The 20,276-nt window shown below is 40.2% G+C and overlaps 1 protein-coding gene across 10 annotated transcripts in view; it reads left to right on the top strand.

The window, feature by feature from the left end:
• MSI2 (musashi RNA binding protein 2) overlaps window positions 1–20,276 on the top strand; it is a 527,555-nt gene that overhangs the window by 157,691 nt on the left and 349,588 nt on the right. The gene's annotated exons all lie outside the window — the stretch shown is intronic.

Raw genomic sequence — 20,276 nt, 5'->3', positions numbered from 1 at the left:
GATAGCTTTTATCTAGATCAATGTTTTTCAAACTTGGTAACTTTAAGATGTGTAGACGTCAACTCCCAGAATTCCCCAGCCAGCCATGGGTAGGAGGAATTCTGGGAGTTGAAGTCCACACATCTTAAAGTTGCCGAGGTTGAAAAACACTGCTCTACATGATCTGTTTCCGACCTGGCCCTTCAGGTCTTCCGACAATGCACCCATCGTTCCTGTAACTGAGTCCATCCACCTGGCTGCTGGTTCTACTCCTCTTTCTAACTTTGCCAGCACAATAGACTTCTGAAGAGAAATTTTATTTTACGTTCCAACATGGCCTTGGCATGGCTCACACTAAGTGCACTGGGGCCTGTGTGAGAGATTGCTGAAATATTTTGCTCCATGTTATTGGAATGGTAAGGTGGTATCATTTTAGATGGATTGTGTTGGTCCATCTTTGATTTCAGTGGGCCTGCATAAAAGGAAGGGAAGATCGTCATTCCACATCATTCTAGGAATATTGACTAACTGAGTTTCGTCAGGTAGGCATTGTACCTGTTCCACAGACCTGACATCAGTCCTGCCGGAGATGTTCCAGTCGGCACTTGTGCATCAGTCATCCATCTCTGTGGGATTTTGCTCTGTGGGATTTTGTGGAAGAAGCTCCCATGTTTTGACATAGTCTCTGAAAGCCTTATTTTGAATCCACCTTCCCTTTTGTGGTGAGGGAACTTCTTAATAAGTTATTGTGTCGGATTGATAGTTGTTTTTCGAACCATTCATTTTATTTTTTTTTTCAGTGATAATCTCCGATTCCGACAGGGTGATGTTTACAGCCTGCTGAGCCCTTTATTAAAGGATTGTGTCAGGGTTTGAATGTTTCTTCCTTAGTTATTGTCAAATCTGCCAAACTCCTCCATCTAGTTTTGAAGTTAATAACAGTTTTGCTGCATGCATGTTTCTGTGTTTCTCACATGCACCCTTGAGGAATCAGTTTTGTTTTGCCATCTGGTGGTTTCGTGCTGAGTCTGAAAAACAGTCAACCAGGCTGAGATCATCCAGGCAATAAAGATGGTTTGGTGCCGCTTTGATTTTTCTCTTTCTTCTTCAATCTTCAAAGGCCCCTTTTCTTGAAAATCGTATCTTTTTTTTTATTGATACCCTAAAACCAAGTACACCCCAAGCTAATAGGTTCTTTTTCATCTCCAATTTCCATGCAGCTCTCTAATATAAATGGTGGCTGCTATCCAGGTGCTGCAATCTTAGTCTATAAATTCCTGATTTTCAGAGGATTTAGCCTGCAGTACTATGCACACGCTTGGGAGTAAATCCCACTGATATTAATGTGGCTTTCTTCTGTGTAGACATGTATATGATTGATTTTAGATGTGCATATGAATAAAAATATTAATCCCAGGGAAATTTAGTCTTCAGATGATGCACGCGTTGTGTTGTAGTAACCTGACTCGAGAAGAGACTTTCCCTCCCCTGCGAAAGAGAAATTCTAAGATGATTTTTGCCACCTGCAGTTTTTATAGGCAGAGTAGTTAAACATTATACAGCCTGACAGAAATGTCTCCCCTCATTGACTGGCTATTTTTTTTTCACACGATCGTAGAGAAATGTATTTAATATAACATCAATTGCATCCTATTAAAAGGAGGGCCATTGAAATACACGTGCATGGGCACACTCATTGCTGGATGTGAATCTAAAAAAAGATGCACCTGCTGGCTGTCTGGAGTTTTCTTAGGGATTCAGTCCATAGCTCAGTTAAGCACAAGAAACTCCAGTTTTGCTGGATTATAGCATCTGGGTTCAGGGCTCTTAAGCAATTCTCCCTTCACAAACAGGGGGCATGAGTTTTCACTTCTATAGTGTGTATTTGTGTGTGTAGAGGTCCTTTTGCAGAGAATTTGGGAATCCCCAAGGGTACGTAGACTTTTACAAATTTCCCCTTATGGAATATGACCGTGTGCATGTGGGTGAAGTATGGATCTCTTTCTAATACAATGGATTGCTGTATCCCCAACTTTTTTATAGGCACTGCTTACTTTTCCAAAACTCTAGTGAAAGTAACTCAGAACTGAGTTTCTGGAGACTTGCAATTTATATTTTATATGATGACGAGTGGTGTAATTAGACGAGAAGACTTCTGCTTAGTCACTGGTTTATCCTAATCCGGCTTTGGCTTTTCCCAACAACAAAGTGAGCTTATTTTGTTAAGCTGAAACAACTCTGCTCCCTTTGTTCCTGCCTTTTTATTGTCTCATTCCTTTCATTCTGTTTTCCTGCCAAAAGTTTTGTTTCATTAGGCTTATGAGTCATTTCCAATTCAGTGGGTTGCTACAATGGGGCCTTTATATACCTCGGGCTGCCTTGTTTCCCATGTCTTTCTGCATTTGTGTTAAGATAAGAATGTTAACTGAAGTACTTGCTTTTACTTTTCATATTAAAATTTCGTTGGTTGGCTGATTTTGAACAGCAAGGAATATTTAGAAATGACATTTAGGACATAGAGGGGTTAAGCCCTTGTATATTGTTAAATTAGCTGGGTTCCAGGTCTATTTTGCTATTGCTGTTAATTTATTTTATTCCAGTCACGCAGAATTTTCTGAGATGAAGATATTGTTGGCTTTCGCAGCAGTAGACTTCTGGATTACAAGGCTTACCATATTTTCACTATATGGAAATATAGGAAGTTATACCACGTGTGTCTGGATTTTCTGGATCTTGGAGATTTTTTAGGCAATGGAAATGGGGGTATCATCCACTATAGTGGATATCAGGAATACGATGGCTAGAGCACGTGAAAGACCCTAAGCATTTGTGTCTCAAAGACTTCCAATATTCTCATGGTAAGAAGCCAGACAAGGTAATGTTGAGCTGGATATATGTCTGCTTTGATTAAAAACAACCAAACACCTGCAAATGTCTGTCATTTTTTGTATTTTAGTGGAAAGATTAAAAGGTCTGTCCGACCTTAAGTGAGAGATTTAGAGTATATTAGATTCTCAACTTCTAGATGTAATTTGGTGTACAATTAAATGAATGACAACGTTGAGTGGTGCCTGCTCTTTCAACTTAACCAACAGTGGCTCAATATATCCTTACTTCTGTATCGGTATCTCAGATTTCTTTCATCTGCCTTTGGTGACACATTGTGGATAAGCTGAATAATACTGGAAAAGGCTTCATACCGTGTTCACTGTGGTTGGGTTTAAAGTTGGGTATACTGTTTTTTCAAGGGAGATGCCTCTTGACAAATGTGAAAGAGAGTGGGGTAGTTGCTTTGCTTCTTGGTAGTAGAAAAACGTAACAGTGATTTGTGTCTCTCTGCCTACAACCCAAAGGTGATGTATTTATGGGGGCTGTGCATGTATACAACATCACTGCAGAATTCGGCAATGGCTGCTGTTTTGTTACTGGGTAGGATTTAGGGTTTTAATATTAACCTGGAAGGCTCTAAGCAAAGGAGACAGATGGCTTGCCTTTTCCCATGGAGATCTGCTCAGCTACTGCAAATAACAGCAGATGCCTCCTGATGGTGTCAGGTTCTATGGATGTTCATTTGACCTTGATCAAGAAGAGGGCCTTTTCTGTGGTGGGCCTCTCTCCAGAATATTTCCCTTTAGAGCAGTGTTTCTCAACTGTGGCAGCTTTACCAATCTTCCCCATGCTGGCTGGGGACTTCTGGAAGTTGAAGTCCAAGCATCTTAAGGCTGCCAAGGTTGAGAAACACTGCCCTAGAATTAAATCAAGTGCCAATCCAGCAGCATCTGTAAGGGGAACAGTCAGAAAAGGCAAGATAATGGTTGCAACTGTGTGGTGCAGCCCCACCCCTTTGAATGGGCATGTACAAAGCAATGGGGCCTTGATCATCCATTGCAATTGCCATAATGCCTTCTTTGACCTCCACCCCCTGACACCATTGTGGCACTCTTATTTTAATTTGCACACATCGACTTGGCATTTCACATCACATTACGGTACTGCTCCACTACTCATAACTGTATGTGTTTTAATCTTTTATTATTTGGTAGGTTGTTACGTTTTATATTGCAGTGGGTCCATTTTAATCCTGCACAACATCTGGAGAGGTTTTGCATATCAGTAGCATATAAACATTTTTGTTTGGAGAAAAAGTCTAGAGCACATCCTTAGGGAAGTAAAGAATTACTTTTCTCTCAGATCTGTCTTTCCTACCAACCTGCTGTTCTCCAGTGTATGGAACCATCCTTTAGTAGCCATGCTGATGGAATAATGGGACTTGTAAATAAACGGAGGGCATCATTTTTTGAAGACTGGTAAATCATCTCTAGGACCAAAATAGTTAAGGGCAGAGCCCAGATGAAATGTTTGTGTGGTGTTAGGATGAGTGAACATTGCCTGGGATTTATGTTACAAGCATCGTAGAGTGAAGGCTGAGCATGCTGTAGGTATCAAAGAAAATAAACATGTACTCTATTTTTTAATTGCTTTAATATAACAAAAAGAGAGTTGGAGAAAACAAGAAAGAAAGGAATAAAGACCCCCCCCCTCCAAAAAGAGGAAATCACAAAAATATACATTACATTTAGGAAATAATTCCACTTAATTTTTAAGCACACCCCTAAGCCTTGATCACATGAAATAATATTGATCAGTCTTTTAATGCATTGATAGAAAACCAATTCATAAAAGAGAAAGCAAACACAAATAAGTTGATCCAATACTGTAAATATTGAAAAGTAATCTTTTTGCTGCCCCCATGCTTGATAAACCCATAATTCTCCATGTAGTGATAAATTTCAGGTATATAATTCAAAAGTACATGCACATCTTTAAACCATACTGATCTTTGCAACATCACACTAACAGACTTACAGATATTAACCAAAATGGGGCAATCATGGGAAAACTGATTATCTTATGAACAAGTGCTCCTTTGCCCATTTTACCGTTGTAAGATAATGGGACTTATTCAGTTATTACAAAGACTTTTCATGCTTCTTCATTCATCTGACTCTATGCAGCTTATAAGCAACAGCACATAAATATATAGCAATATAGAAATCAAAGCTATCAATAAACGTAGCTAGCAATTGTAATATAATCATAAAACCAGGGCATCATTTATCATTAAAAAACAAAGTTTCATTCCATACTGAATATTGAAGAAGGCAAGTTTTTAAAAACTTCTTGAATATTAAACATGAGAGTGTGGTTCTTGTATCTGGTGGGAGGGCATTCCAGAGGAGGGAACTCTTTATCTAAAACAGCAGCTCCCCAAAATATGGTAGAAATTGTTTTAAAATCCATAGAAGCGTGTAAGTGACTTTTCAGTATCTAGTGTTGCAGTTTCTTGTCAATATAGCTCTATAAGGGACCTCTTATCTATCTACCTCTCTGTCTCTCTCTTTCTGTCTCTCTCTTTCTCTTTCTCTCTCTCTCTCTCTCTCTCTCTCTCTCTCTCTCTCTCTCTCTTTCTCTTTCTCTTTCTCTGTCTCCAACCCTTTTAAAACATTCCCTGGGATGTCCAGTAAAAGTGAAAAAGAATATTTAGTCAACAAGAAATACCCGATATTCTTTAAGATTTGTAGTCATTGATTTGTTAGTATGGAGCATTCCAAGCCTTTATTCCAGAGTTCTCGCAGAAAAGTATTATCACTTTAGTGATACTCTATACTGTAATGTTAGAATTGAAATATATTTTACATTATTTGGTAATACTTCTCTAGTTTCAGGTGCTGCTAATAATGCATCTGGACCAAGTTGTGAAACCAAGAGAGGTTTTCACTGAATGACACTGTATTGACATTTTGCAATTTTAGGCAATTCAGATTCTTCCTACTGTAACAAAAATGGTTGAAAAACTTGATTGAAATAAGTTGATCTAAAGTATTAATGCCTGTACTTGCCCATGAATTGCAATTCAATTAATCAGTGATCTGTAATTTTTATCATGTGAAGAAAGGTCAACATTATGCTTCTTTTCCAACATCTTCCAAATGCTTCTTGCAGCTTTTAATGCAGGAAGTAAAATAGAACTATGATTAGAAATGGAGCCAGACCCTGCCATGATGTCAGAGGGGCCATATAATAACTTTCTGACTGTGCCCATAGTGTTTTTTTTTAAATTATTTGATTATTTGTATTCCCTGGAGGAACTGAAGTCACAATATATGTCCAATAGTAAAGCTGAAAGTTAGGCAGTTTAAATCCCCATCTTTGTATTATAGCCCTAATTTAGCTAAAGAAAATCTAGGGATTTGTCTTTCCATAAAAAATATCAGTCTGCTTTAAACAAAGTTATTAGCATAGGAATACCTCTAAATAGACGTATCAGTCTTGGAGTAATACTCATTTTACATTTACCTTTCCTCATAAACTGAATGGGCTTTTTAGCCATCTATTTATATCTGAAATAAAATGAAGAAAACACTGTAATAACTATTCCCAAATATTTTTAAAAACTCAAATAACAATTTCAATTATTATAAGTTCACATAAGAATTTTAGAACAGGAATTTGAATCAACATATTCTCTGTCCCAAGCACATGGACTTTGGCACATAACACAAGAAGCAGATCACCCAAAACCATTACCTTTTTACTGGTTAGAAAAGCCTCTCTTTTTAAAACTGAGTGGAAGTTGTTAGATGAGAGGCTCGAAACCAGTGGAATTTATCATCTTTCCTATAACTCAGATTTAAGCTGGCGTTTGCAGGAGGAAGGATTTTCCAAATAACAAACCAGCATACTAATAGGATCTGTTCCAAGGGTGGTCTTCTGCAGAAGAATAGGAAATGTTTGCTAAGACTTTGCTAAGTTTAGTTTCTGTGCCTCCTAGTCAGCGGTTTATTGTCTCTGCATGTAGGTTCTCTGAAAATTAGTACATTTTACATTTTTGTGCAATTTGGAACCTTTTTGTATCAGAGGTGCCTCCAAACTAGGAACAGACCAACACCACCCTGTTAGAACTTTATGTTTTCCTGTATATATTTTTTCTGTTGGAAGTTTTTAAATGTTATGGTTTTAGCAGCTCTACATTTTTATTTCCCCACCACTGAATGTTTTGAACGATCTCGCTTAAAATTAGAAAGCAATGTTTACTCTTTGTTTAAAAAAAAGTTTGACCCTTTTTATACCCTGTGAGATTGATCTGAGATTGATATACTCTGTGATTTGACATATGGCTTGAATGAGCAAGCCACACACCAAGGCAGGAGGTGGAGCTAGGGTGTGTTGATGTAGAGGGCTTCTGTGTGACAGGACTTGAGACCACCAGTCTTTCAGCCCTCCCTCTGCACTGATAAGTCACAAAACCATGGCACAACCTCAATCAGTTTTGGGGTTGAAAATACATATTTATTGATCATTGGCATAAATTGATTGATTGATTGATTGATTGATTGATTGATTGATTGCTAACATTTATATGACCACCCATCTTACACAAGGTGACTCTGAGGGGCATACAACGATTAAATAAAAACAGCGAATAAATTTAAAAAATCATTATAAAATGATAAAAGTAATTATTAAAAAAGAATATTATCAAAAAAATGTTAAAATATACCAACTCCATGGAGAGAGCAAGAATGTCCGCCATAGTGGAGCCATCTAAGAATGTCCCCCGTTCCCAAAGACCCCCAGGCCTGACAACATCACCAGGTCTTGAGGGACTTCCTAAACGATAGCAGGGAAGGAGCGAGCCTAATTTCAAGGGGGAGAATGTTCCACAGTGGGGGAGCCACAGCAGAGAAGGCTGCCTTCTGGGACCCACCAAATGAGAGTCCCTGGCCGATGGAACCCCTAATATGCCTTCCCTGCTTGATCAATGGGACAGGCAGCCCTCAGATAACCCAGCCCCATGCCATGGAGGGCTTTAAAGGTCAAAAACAGCACCTTGAATTGGACCCGGAAGCACACTGGCAGCCAGTGCAGCTTGTGGAGCAGTGATGTAATATGTGGTCTTCTAGGAGCGCACATAATTGCCCACACCGCTGCATTCTGCACCAGCTGAAGCTTCCAGATACTCTTCAAGGGCAGCCCCATGTAGAGCACATTACAATCTGGAGGTGACTAAGGCATGAGTGACAGTGAAGCAGAGCTGCCTGACCCAGGGAGTTTATGTCCAGTTCCAGCCATACCTGAAAAGTCCTCCATTTGTCTGGTAAAGGAAAGCAGTGTTTTCAATATCAAATTCAACAAGAGGAGATCAAGGGCATCCTTTATGAGTTCCACAAGACATCTTGATAGATGGAGAGATAATTCCATTTGTAATAACGCTAGCAAATGGAACAAGCTTCTTGCTGTTTGTTACTTGGCCTTGGATGTGAAAAGGACTTGCACAGTATTTTGATAACATTCCTGGCTGGTCTGTTTCTGTGCAAGATAGATAATTGAAGGTAATAGCATTGGTATTTAACACTCTCCACACACATACACACAAAAAATACAAAGGATGAATGAAGATAATAATCTCCCTCACCGCATATGCATGCATATGCATAAATATGAAAGTGTAAAAAGTTAAACACAGAAAAGATGAGGTGGGGGGGAGGAGGAGGAAAAACAAAAACTAAAAAGAAACCTAGCTCCCAAAATAAAAGAGAATGAGTGGAAAACTTGAAAGACCAGGTTGGGGACAGATCATCATGGAGATCTATCTACATAGTCACTAAGAGTCAAAAACAACTTGATGGCACATAAATCACATAACAAAAGATTTTAAAAAAAGATAACCCCCACAGAATAAGCCTCCTATATTAAGCTTTTGTTTATATTTTGAATACATCTTCTATCTGAGAAATGTGACTCAACCAACCAACATGCATTTAGAAAGTCCTGAGTGTTGTGGGGTCTCTCAGAAAAATCACCCTGTACGTTGCTTTCTCCAGGCCTTTCCTGGAAAGAGCCTCCTGTCCCATCAGGAGGTCTGTGCCTGATTTGGTCTGGATATCTGGGTGTGAACAGTTAATGATCCGTTGGAATATTAAACAGTGCAATGATTTATTTTTCCCTGAGGCCTTTGAAGATGTCATTATAATAGGATTATTACCATGAGAAATAAAGGGATTCTCTTCACTAGTTCATTTCAGAGGAACATGGAGGACTGATCTCCAAATACTGGCTGTAGACCGATTCCAGTCTGTTAGAACTGAGGCTTCTGGCAGGAAATGGGCATTTTTGTCCAGCTTGGTGCATCTCCTCTGCCCCCTATTTCGGTATTTGGTCCTTAGCATACCCCAAAGCCTCTTCTTTTCATATAATAATGCTCTACACAGAAATGATTTTTCCCCCAAATTTGGATTGTTTATTAACCCTTTACCATTTTCTTTGCTGCGCTTTAGCATAAGGGTGGGTCAGGGCTGAATTTTAGAGTTTAAATGTGTTAAATCTGAGTAGTAGTTTTTTAAAAAAAATCTGTTCAATCATGTCCGATTCTTCGAGACTGCCTGGACAAGTCCCTGCTGTTTTCTTGGCAAGGCTTTTGGGAAGTGGTTTGCCATTGCCTCCTTCCTAGGGCTGAGAGGGAGGAACTGGGCCAAGGTCCCCCAGCTGGCTTCATGCCCAAGGCAGGACTAGAACTCCCAGTCTCTAGCCTGGTGCCTTAACCCCCAAATTAACACAAAACAAAGAAATTATACTGATAGGTGTTTTTTTTTTAATGCCTGGCTGCTGGCAATCTCCCCCGGCCTGGGAGAACCATTCTCACACATTGCATTTGAATATCCTCCTTTTTGAGGATGGGAATGTAAATTGTCCAGTTGCCTTTGAAGAATTCGATATTTGGAAGCAAAATGAAGCTTGCATCATTTAAAAGAGAAGCTCTGCTGTGTCCCTCTTTCATGAAATAAGGAAAGCTAGGACAGGAGATACTGATTTATTGTTGTAGCCCACTGTTTGGAATACAGATAGTCCTCACTTAACAACCATTCATTTAGTGATGGTTTAGACTTACAATGGTGCTGAAAAACCTAACTTACAACTGTTTCTCACACTTACAACCATTGCAGTGTCTCCACGGTCACGTGATCATGATTGGGCACTTGGCAACCAGTTCGCATTTGTGACCATTGCAACATTCTGTGGTCACGTGATCTCCATTTTCAACCTTCCTGGCTGGCTTCTGGCACGCAAAATCAATGGGGAACTGTGTGGTTCACTTAATGACCACATGGTTTGCTTGATGCTGTGGTGGTTTGCTTAACAATTGCTACAAAACAAGTTGTAAAATCAGGCCAGATTCACTTAATGACTGCTTTGCTTAGCAACTGAAATTCTGGTCTCCTCTGTGGCCGTTAAGTGAGGACTACCTGTAGTTTCCCCATTGGTGAGTCTTGCCTCTTTTGTGTTACAATATTCCAGAAGTTTGTTAAGACAGAGCTCTTTTAGGTAGTATTTGGCAGTTAGCCTGCTGTTGCCATAGTTTATTTATTATTGTGATTAATGATGGCTCCAGCAACGTTATTCTTATGATCAGGTTATTTTTTATACATAATATTTATTATATTAATTTGGGCATGGGTGTTTTAATTGGTTTATTGTTGTTTATTACTTACTGTAGATGTTTTAATTGTTGATTTATAATTGTAAGCCACTAGGAGTCCTTGACAGATCTGGCAGTACGCAAATGGTATGAATGAATGAATAAATAAATAAATTCCTGAAGGATGGTTTCAAGGCCACCCTGCCACTATCACTGAAGGTTTTTTTCTCCTTCTTTTCCTCACTGAGAAGCACCTACTCTACCAGTGCACCCTTAGTTTGTTAAGAAGACCAGACTGAAATAATACAGAGAATCCTGCGGGACATATGAAGACATTGCAATAGGTCTTGAATCAGTGAATTAAAACAGTCTCTGTGTCCCCACTTGGTACAGAAAGAGACTCTGCAGGGCAACCAGCTAAGGTAGGTCAGATGATAGTTTCCACCACCATGAAACCTTAATTGGACTGAACAAATGGGTGAGTCTGTTCTTGGTGATCTGATCAGCTGCTTTATAACTGGTAGGAGACCCAGTCAAAATCTAAGGAACCTCAGCTGCACCTTGATCCTTGTCCTAGGAAATCTAACCACCTTCTTGATCTGCTGGGATGCCTGCAGCTTTCCCATAATTTCAGGAGGACATATGTCGGATTTGCGTATTTTCACCAAAGTCAGAAGTTTGGTTTTTCTCCCCCCTCCCCGGGTTTTCCTGTTTTGCAAATCACTAGAACAGGACTGTTGACCACACTGAGAATAACAGGCATTGAAGTTCAGCAAAATTACAGAACCAAGATCCTTGGCTCTGCACAGGAATTAAAAAAGAAAAAATGATAATAATTTGAAACACCCTGCTTTGAGCATCTTGGCAGATGTATAGATTGGCCTTTATTTTATTTTCCCCAAGAATAGATGGAAGGCAGCCTGTTGTCCGATAATGTATTTCAGGGGATTGTGCTTATAAAAACTAAGATGAAAAAAAGTCAGTGTCCCAAATAAAGTGTTTCTTACTAGGGTTTTTTTTTTAAAGGAGGCCATTTGGGGTCTGGGTCCTCCAAAGAGCAAGGAAGCGATTCAAACACCTGTTAGGGATGAATGTTCTTTGTCTGTAAGAAGAGCATGTGGAGAAAAATGTGGTATTACGGAAAATAGATATAATGGCCCTTTTTTCCTACATGCTGCAAATCAATCATTTCAGGGACTGTTCACGTGTTTTACGCACCGAGAAAGAGAGAGACAGAGAGAGACATTCTACCAGCAGAACTACTGTCTGAAGCTAGAAGGCTTTGAGGCACTGCAAACTTCATCTTCCCTCAGTGCCTTTAGGATGTTGAATGTTGCTCCATTTGGGGCACCAGGGAGACTTTCAGAAATTTCATTCCTCAACTGAAAATTTGTTTTATCATTGCATCTCCCTATCTATTCCTTCCCTCACGGATTTATTCATACAGCATATCACAGTGACATGGACTAAACCTGAGGACCGTCAAGAACAAAAGCTTCCTGGAATTATTTCGGTGACTTGAATCTTCCTGCCCTGATAACTACAATCCACCAAGCAAACAATGCCCCAGCAGTTGAGAAGACCAGCATTTGCCCTACAGTTCAGACGACTACCTTTTATTTTCCTTTGCCACCAAATAGGCACAGCTGTAGTGGTTGAGAGGCAAACAAGGCAGCCTGCATCTGTATCAAAGTCTAGATATTTGACAGGTCTTTTTGGAGAGAAAGATCTCGGTATCTATGTGTAGCTTTTGTCTCATTACTTGATATAAGTCAGTTCTGACTGACCAGTTTTGGCGACTGCCTGGACAAGTCCGTGCAGTTTTCTTGGCATGGTTTTTTGGAAGTGGTTTGCCATTGCCTCCTTCCTAGGGCTGAGAGAGAGTGACTGGCCCAAGGTCACCCAGCTGGCTTTGTGCCTAAGGCAGGTCTGGAACTCAAAATCTCCTGGTTTCTAGCCTGGTGCGTTAACCACTAGACCAAACTGGCTCTATTTTAGTATCTGTAAACCATCCAGAGCAGTGTTTCTCAACCTTGGCAACTTTAAGATGTGTGGAATTCTAGGAATTGAAGTCTGCACACCTTGAGGGTGCCAAGGTTGAGAAACACTGATCTAGAATCCATGGGGATAGAGGCAGTAGCTAAATAGCAGAGAAATAAGCAAATAAACAAATGCCAAAATTAATGTAAATTTTAGGTCAATTTATAGGGGTGAAGGAGATACTGAGTTATGTATAAAAAATAATAAAGGCGGGATAATTAATAAGCAAACAATAAAAATAAATATTAAATGGCTGCAGTGTTTGCAGGGATGTCTGCATGGGAGGTCAGAAAGGTCAAGGAGGTGGCTGTGATCATGTGGCTGAAGCCTTTCTCCTTGGAACACGCCACACATATAAAAAAGGGTGGGGTTTCAAACTGGACTTTTTTGACACCCCCTGCAGGCACCCCTGAAATTTGGAATCTTCCATGCTATAGCCCTACAGTAGCTTCAGACAACTGGAAAAAAAAAATGTGTGTAGTCATTCCTTAGAAATTTTTAAAAACGAAAACAAAACTGGCAATACATAGGCCTAAGAACAAGATTTGCATTACCATCTTCTTGGGGAAAAGGATGAATCAGAGGAAGGTGGAGGGTCTGTGACAGCACCAGGTAATTAGACTGAACGTGTGCACATTCATCCTTGTATGGCATCCAATTTAGCACAAAGGCACGTGTGGGAGAGGAAATGTGAGAGCAAAGTGGGACATCAGCTGAGAAGGTATTGCAGGCCTGTGTGCGAGGTCACATGACTCACTCCTTCTGTGCATTTATTAACAATAGCTTGACCTTTATTAATATAGTTTTCTCAGTTATGGGTTTTTTGCCTGCCAATCTAAGCAGTTTCGTGAAGAGTATCTTTTGTAATGCAAGATTCAGATGTCTTGACTTTGACAAGATTAATGTGGACCTGTCAGGGCTGTTTCTGACATTTGCATCATAAGGTACTTGTAAGGGCCCACAAGCTGAGATGCTCCTGTTGATCTCTGAAGCAGCCAGCAATTGCTCTTCCCCTGGGCTACTGCTGAACTAATGAACAAACTCCCTCCCTCCCTCCCTCCCTCCCTCCCTGTTGCAGTAGCAACCAATCTGTGAAAATGGGGACCAGGGCAAAGTAGCTGATGTAGAAAACCAATTTAGGTAATCTAAACAGAAGGTGGATTAACTAGCTGTTAATCTGCAGTAAATCCAGAATGCACGTGGCCTCCCTGGAATGTGACCTTTTTTGAAGTTGTATTTCAGCTAAATAGCAGTTAATAATGGAGCTAGATTGAAAAAGGCCTCTTTCGGTGGTTAGGGATCTAGTTCAGCAGTCAAATTCACATGAAAAGTACTTCCGAGAGCAGAAAGTGAGGTTAAATTGTAAGCTTTAGTTGCATATACTTTAACACCATATGAATTCATATTAACACCATATGAATCTCCTTCTCCTGAATGTCGTTTGTAGCTAGCTGTTTATAGTATGGACTACTGTAACACGGTCTGCACGGGGCTGCCCTTGAGGAGTATCTGAAAGCTTCAGTTGGTTCAAAATGCGGCAGCCCACACAATTTTGTGCAAGTCTAAATCTGGGCAGGTGACACCTCTTTTGTGGGAGCTGCATTGGCTGCCAATTTGCTTCCGGGTCTGATTCAAGGTGCTGGTTATCACCTTTAAAGCCCTACATGGCTGGGGGCCAGGCTATTTGAAGGACCACCTCACCCCAGTTCCATCTACCCGGCCCACCAGAGCAGGGAGGCAGGGTGTGTTGCGGGTCCCATCAATGAGGGAGCTACACCTGGTGGGACCAAGAAAAAGGGCCTTCTCCGTGGTAGCTTCTCCCTGTGCAATATTATTCCCGTGGAGATAAGATTGGCCCCCACTGTGATAATTTTCTGAAGGTCCCTGAGCACATCAGGGGGCCTGGAGACCCCAGGCCGATATGGAGCCGATTATTTGGTTGATTTAGAGTGTGTGTATTGCTGCCAGGGTGGGTGGGGAGATTTTATTGGTTTTTTTCTTGTTTTATTGGTTTTCAATTGTGTAAGCAGCCCAGAGTCACTGTGTGTGAGTTGGGTAGCCACATAAATTTGTTTAACAAACAAACAAACATTTTCCCTAAATGCTTCCAATGACCAAATAAGCAGGACATGAAGCCCACAAACCTCTCTCCCTTCCACAGCTGCCATTCAGAGCTGCGCTACCCCTGGGTGCCAATGTTTCACTTTCCGCTTTGATGGGGGACAACTACTGGTAGGCATGTATATCATGAGCTGAGCTGAACTTCTCTAAGAATCTGGATTGCTGGGTCCTTGGATCAGGCAAAGTGGTTTGCTTAGTCTAGCATCCTTCCAGTTTCCCTGGATCAAGGAGCTCAAAGGGAGCTATTGCTCCTGATGTGATTTGGTGCTTCTAGAAATTTTGTCCTGTCTTGGCCTTGTCCTGCACCATATTCTTTGCAGTAAAAACAAAAACTGATGCAAAAAACATCAGTACTGGGACAGTATGAAAACACAAGCATTTATTGTATTCTACTGGGACAACCACGCTGTGAAAATAGAATACTTTAATGCATACAGGTGCTAAATAAACAACAGGGGTGGTTTAAGTTTCTTCAAATTACTGGCCTGGGTGTCCTGTCGGCTTAGCCTGAAAGTCTCCTGCTTGGATAGTGTATTGCCGGTTTTTACTTTGCAGTCCTGGAGGCTTTGAAAGAGAGTCCCACCTGTGAAACAGGAATACTAATGCGCCAAAACAAACAGTCCAATCCCATTCCTGCTACCAGAGCTCTGGTTTCAAAGCTGTGCTTGCACTGTGAAGATTGTGATTTTTCTGTCAAATCTCTTGTTCTTTGAATGAACTGGAGCTAATGGGACCGTATCTCTTGCCCAAGTAATGGTTAATGGTTAAATTTCTCACATACAGCAGAATCTGTGGGATGTAAGTTGTATCAGTCCACCGCTGGAAGGCCTGAAAGACCAGGCTAGGGATAGATTGTCATGGAGAAAATCTATCTAGTCGCCAGGAGTCGAAAATGACTTGATGGCACATAATCAATAATCAAGTGCGCGCGCATCCTTTTATTTGTGTTAACCTGCTTTGAAAGCATGTCATTTGCTCTTGATCCTTTAGGTCTAACTGCTGACACAATCCATCAGATCCACCTGCAGAAGCCTCTGTTGAAATAATTTGGGTGGGCAAGTGCTTTCCTGGTGCTTTAAACCAGGGAGGGCATTGGAGGGGGGAAAAATGGTGGTGGTGGAGCAAATTATGAGTTTTTCTACCCAGGTGGCACATTCAAAGAATTCCTGGGCAGCCCAAGGCATTTTGAGTGATGTTGATGAAGTTATCAGGGTGAGATACAGAGAGGCGTTTCTGCATATCCTGGAAAGGTGGTGGTAGTTTACCATCAAGGTTAAGTGCTACTTTGCTTTCAGAATCAAAGAAGCCCGACAGATAGGTTTAACCATCTAAGTTACTACAGATTCAGCTTAAAGTGTAATTGAATCCATTTGGAGGTTCCACCTCTGTAAAGTTTTAAGTTGGTAAGACTTTTTTTGGCCATTGGAGTTTAGACCAGAACGGCAGGGAGGGTGTGTCTTCTTCCTAAATAAATAAATACCTACCTGCCTACCTAGGAGGAGAATGGTTTACTTTCCTTTGAGCAGTGGAAGATACTTAGCATGTTTTCAGCATGTTTGCTTTTGCTGTGGCCATGTTTTCCCAGATGGGCCTCCAACCAAGGGAATGAACACTTACATTCCCCACCCTCCCCAGAAGGTGCCTGTGGTCCATCTGAAGATAGCTGCCAACATCTGGTGCAATTGCTTTTCCAAAAGCTGTAACAAGGGGGCCTGTAGTTCAGATGCAAAGAAAGTAATGCCTTCTTAATGTGAACAAGCTGTTGGCTTCCCCTCAGAGATGAATTCATCTCACAGATGTTTGCTTAGTTTTGGCAATTTTATCACTTGTAGCTTGGGTGACTACACTCAACCGGAGACTATTACTAGGAATGAATAGTTTGAACTTGTTCCACTTACATGTGTTCTTTGGTGTGTTGTGTTGGCTTCCCAAGTCTAATTTATATAAAAAACAGTGATAGTATTCCTATTAGCCAAGTAGTATCCTTTAAGACATCTGTAGACCAGTAGCTTGTTTCTTGACAGTAAATACTGGTGAATGTCTTTCATCCATGCTGACATTTTTAATGTTCCCTTTTCAGAAATTATGTGGTTTTAACTCTTGGTTTAACACCACTTTCTAAGCAATTACTTCCAGCTCCTACTGCGAATGACCCGTGTGACCCACGGTTAGATGTGTGAGTATTTTTGATATCTGTAAATCACAAAGGACACTCTGGGAAACATCCTTTGGACAAGAGGCCTCTTGGTGATATTAGTAATGGTGATAAAGAACACATCGCTCAACAACTAAAGGACAAGTGTTTTCATTAGATTTATATTGTATGAACTGTGTGGTAGGAATTTGATGTCGTTTAATAGGCTTTCTTAGTAATTCAGCAGTGCTTCTCTCTCGGTATTTGGTGCTTTTTAACTTTTTTAAAAATTTAAATGCAGGCTTTTTATTCAAATGCCTTGATTTTGACTCTAGTAAACAAAGGCTATTTTTGGAAAGTTGTTTATAGGCCTTAGGTGACTCAGATGCGGCTGGAGAATGTGTCATTGATGGCGAGGTCACCATACATGTAATTTCTTGGTCCACAAATAGATATTGATCCAAAGAGCTGGTGACACTATTTTTGCATTGTAATACATCAGAGAAAGAGATGTGCCAGCCCTCAGCCGGCCCTGTTGCCCTTCACATTTTATGTCTGGCCCTTGACAAATTCCCCAGAGCCTCCATCCGTTTGGTCAAGCTTCAGTCCTCCTAAGCAATCAGAAGCTGTATTTATTTAAAACATTTATCTGCTGAAAGTCATCCCACTGGATTTCAAGGCAGTTTATGACAGCCTGAAAGCATTAAAACATTATGGCAGCTGGTAGTATATCGAAGCAATCCTACAAAATGCAAAATTAAATGAATGAATTAAAACTGTTTAGGATTAATCTAGGCATGTAGGCTTAGACAGCCAACTCCATGGCTGGGTTTACATAACATCCTTAACTTGGTTACTGGATTAATTACTTTTTTGGGTTCACATAATAAACTTAATCTAAAACTAATCAACCCAGAGTTGTCACTCAAGGTACAAATGACCAGGCTTAAATTATCCTACTTCAGACACATTATGCGAAGACCAAGCTCTCTGGAGAAGGCTTTAACGCTGGGAAAGGTAGAAAGAAAGAGAAGAAGAGGAGGATCAGCAGCAAGATTGGATGTACTCAGTTACAGTGGTGATGGGAGCACTGCTGGAAGATCTGAAAGTCCAGGTTAGGGATAGATCGTCGTGGAGAAAATCTATGTGGTCACTGAGAGTCAAAAACAACTTGATGGCACATAATCAATCAGAAATTAACCACTTAATTAATAGAAATGCTAAGTCTGGTCAGCAAATTTAGACTATAAGTCAGATGGCGAGCTAAAAATATTTTCTCCATGATCGCGAGGGGTGCAGATGGAGAAAAGCTTTGGGGGATGATTTTAAAGAAGTGAGCAAAACAGAGTACATACATACATACATGTGTATGCCTATTGTACCTCCCTGTATATTTGTATAAGAGTTTTCCTGTAATACTTAGCATTTATATTAGGGCTGAGTGGAAAGTTATTTTTAGAAGTTTTTTCAGCTGAAAATTAGGAGGCATGAGACAAAGCAAAATTTACTTGTAAGCCTTTTTTTAAAAAAACTGCTGCCACCCATTCTATGCTCCCAGCAACAGCATGCTATTTTTAATCTTCCCGTCTCCGATCTGCCATGTCAGAGTGAGAACCATTCTTCCTGGCCTCTCTGTACAGCCTGAAAAGTTTATTTTTTAAAAAAAATTAGAGTGAAGTACAAACAAGATCTGTTAATGATGGCTTGTTGGAGGGTAGTCAACCACTTTGAAATCATAGTTTGTTCCAGTCTTACTTTTTGCAGCTTATGGCTTAGCATGGTACATAATTAGAGAGAGGCATGCTTTATCTGTGATTGCCTGGGTTATTCCTGATACATTTTTGAATCAATCAATCAATTTATTACAGTAGAAGTAATAAAGTAATAAAGTACAAGCAGAGTGCTTAGTGAATATGTATAAATCTATCTTAATAGATAATAAATGAAATAAGATTTAAGACAAAGTTAAAATACATTTATAAAACAACCTAACTAACATCTATGAGTGAGGTCCAAGGGTGCAATCTATATTTAAATTATAAAATAGGCACTAAAATGATATAAGTATAATAACATCTAAAATTACAAAGAAGTGATACTATCTAAAATTTAAATGAATTATAGTTACATAAAATGTGTTTGGGATTAATTTTTCTGTCCTAGTTCAATATCTAAATAATGTAGGCAGAGGACCTAAAACAGTGGTGGAGTGGGGGAGAATTGGCCCAGTAAGCTAAGATTACTCACTGATCTGCAAGATGGACTATGGATTGTTTCTATATTACTTAATAAGTCACAGTTAAGGGATTTTTCGTGTGGTGCAAATGCAGCTATTATGTCAGGAACATAAGAAAGTAAGTGATGCTATCTAGCCTGTCTTATTTTGGATGAAATTTGATCCGGACACTTCTGGATCGTCACTATACCGGCGGAAGGCTTCCTTCCCATGGTACATTAATAGGAGCTTTCTAATGAAGAAGGCAGATACAGCTTTCCTTTTCTATGTGTCATTGTCTTAGCTCGGAATCCACACAGTGGTACCATTTTTGAAACTAGTCTGTGGTGGGTGCTGTGCTGAAAAACTGTTGCCAGTAATTATTTCTAATGAATAAACCAAAAAGACAAGTATATGTGAAGTTCATATTGCAGCTTTCAGGTTTTATTATCTCCTTCTCCTGAAGGGGCAATCACTACAGTGCACCAGCTGGTTGTTTCTGTGGCCTGATGCTCCCAGGAGATGGTTGACGATAATGCAGACTTGAACTAGCAGAAGTACCGATGGATTTGCGGGTATATTTATAGATGCCTTGTTTACCAGGTGGAGTTTACTAGGGAGGAATGCTGGGCTGCTCTACACAGAGGCCTTTGAAAAGTGACCAACTTCTTTTGTGTTTCCCCATTAAAACTATGGGATGTTGAACTCCAGGTACCACCCTGAGCTTGTGTGAGAAATAGAGATTGTCTCCTGGATGTGAAGATCTGGGGAGTCATTTGCATTTTGACTTTGCCCAAGAGTTTTGTGTAGGAAATTCCTTCCAATGGTGTTTTTTTTTAATGAGACATTCAGAGCTCCTTTTGTGCATTAAAGTGGTGAGTCATAGGATAATAGGATAATAATCCTTGGACGCTTCCTGCTCCTCCCTTTCCTAAATGAATTCTTCTCCTTGTCTCATAAGGTTCCTATTTGCATCTGATTTTTTTTCCTGGCTTGATCTAAGATGAATTAGGGGTCATTCCATCTCATACTTTGACTGTGAAAAAGTGCTCTAGCTGAACTCCCTACGCTGCCTCTGGCAAGGTGAGACTAGTGACCTCAGAGGTAAGACTTCCTAGGACTTGCCTCTGGTGTTCAAACCCAGACTAGATCCTCTTCTCCATCTCTAATTCAAAGGATGTTCTGAAAACTAGAAGCAGTGATCCCCAATCTGATGCCTTCCAGAGGTGCTGGGATTAGCAGCTTCTTGAATTCATAGCCATACCGGGAAGTCTGCTAAACCGTCTTGCAAACGCACTTGAAAGCTAGCA

Source organism: Candoia aspera, chromosome 1 (assembly GCF_035149785.1).
Source record: "Candoia aspera isolate rCanAsp1 chromosome 1, rCanAsp1.hap2, whole genome shotgun sequence".
Classification (NCBI taxonomy): Eukaryota; Metazoa; Chordata; class Lepidosauria; order Squamata; family Boidae; genus Candoia; species Candoia aspera.
The sequence above is the reverse complement of the archived record's forward strand: the minus strand, read 5'-3'. Positions and strand labels throughout refer to the sequence as shown.